Source organism: Halyomorpha halys, unplaced genomic scaffold (assembly GCF_000696795.3).
Source record: "Halyomorpha halys isolate HHAL.00 unplaced genomic scaffold, Hhal_1.1 Scaffold89.1, whole genome shotgun sequence".
Classification (NCBI taxonomy): domain Eukaryota; kingdom Metazoa; phylum Arthropoda; class Insecta; order Hemiptera; family Pentatomidae; genus Halyomorpha; species Halyomorpha halys.
Window position 1 is genome coordinate 425,277 of NW_027111267.1, and position 1,734 is coordinate 427,010.

At 29.2% G+C, this 1,734-nt stretch overlaps 1 protein-coding gene across 2 annotated transcripts in view; it reads right to left on the minus strand.

Annotated features, from left to right (window-relative positions):
• Window positions 1-1,734, minus strand: part of Ets98B (DNA-binding protein Ets98B) — a 121,973-nt gene that overhangs the window by 75,277 nt on the left and 44,962 nt on the right. The gene's annotated exons all lie outside the window — the stretch shown is intronic.

Consider the following 1,734-nt stretch of genomic DNA (forward strand, 5'->3'; position numbering starts at 1 on the left):
AGGGTCTGGAAGGAAGGTTATAAACATAAAGGCTTATACAACAAGTTGCTGAGAAAATCCGCTAGGGGCTCTTATGCATTTAACGTTTAACATGACTTCAAATAGGGCTGCTCACAATCCTATAGTTATAACATTTAACATGGTAAAACATTTAACATTTAACACAACATCATGAATACCCCTAATGTAAGCGCGGCTCGTTTTTAATTTTTTGCTTCTCTATTCGTACTTATTATTTTTTGATAAAAATGTTTCTTATAAAACTTATAGATGATAAAATTTACGAGAAATTTTATAAGTAAAGTTTTGTTCTGAGTCTATTGGATACAGTTATGCGTTCTCCTTGACCCTGACAGTTTAATTTAGGTGGTGTTTTGCCTAGGAAATGATACGGTAACTTTGATCTTAACATTCACTTAGCTATATTTAGAATATATATTAAGGGGAGGTAATGCGATCGTGCAACATTTCCAATTCGAGTTTTTGACGATAATACACGTCTTAATGTCCACTGAGTTCAAATAACCAAGTCTCTCAAAATGGTCTGTGTGTGCTTAACTCAAAAACGAAAAGTCACGGAAACTGAAATTGCATGTTTAAGGCGGCTAAATGGTGAGGCATTGTGCAACTAACTACAAGGGGTTCGAATCCAGCTACGCCAGATAATTATTTTAAATATAAGATATAAGGTCAGGGTTGTGGTAAAAAAAAAAGAACAAATAGTTTAAAAATATTTTAATGTCCGACGTTTCGCCCCACTTTGCAGAGCTTCATCAGGGCTAAAAAGATACAACAAAAAGAAAACTGAGAATATTACAGTATCTTATTGCTGTATAATAAGGTAATTTAAGCTAGGATAAACATTATGTAAAAATAAAGTGATAAGAAATTACATATAAATAAAAGAAAGGAAGACATAAAATAAACTTGAAAAAACAATGATAAGAATAAAAAATAAGTAACAATGGCAAGAGTAATTTTTTTTTTTTTAAATACGTAAAATATACAGTTAAAAAAGTACATAAAACCAAAACAATACGGGGGGGGGGCAGAAGAAAGTAGAGATCATTGTTATTATACTACCTTACTATATTTTCTTCAGTATATACTCGTGTTATTAGTAACGATATGTATCATTGTAATTTTACTTAGTTATTCCTAAATTAGAACATTATTATAGTTATTATTATTATCATATTTCTGTATCTTTCTCTTATTATTTTTCATTTTTCGTCATATCTTTATGTATTTATATCTTTAAATGGCTGGCCACCTCCTTCCCACTCCTCCATGCTTCCACCTTCTGTTCAACCTTTCGCTTTGAACAGGTAGGTGGTCTTGATTTGTTCTTTACTAGTTTATTATCATTTAATATCATTATTATTATTATTTTTATTTATATATATATTTATTCTTTCAGGACGTTTATTTAATCTCTACTTTCTTCTCCCCCCCCCCGTATTGTTTTTGTTTTATGTACATCTCATGTACTTTTTTAACTGTATATTTTACGTATTTTAAAAAATTTGTACTCTTGCTATTGTTACATATTTTTTATTCTTATCATTGTTTATTCAAGTTTATTTTATATTGATACTATTTTATGTCTTCCTTCCTTTTATTTATATGCGATTTCTTATCACTTTATTTTTACATAATATTTATCCTAGCTTAAATTACCTTATTGTAGTAATATTCTCAGTTTTCTTTTCTTCTGTATCTTTTTAGTCCCGA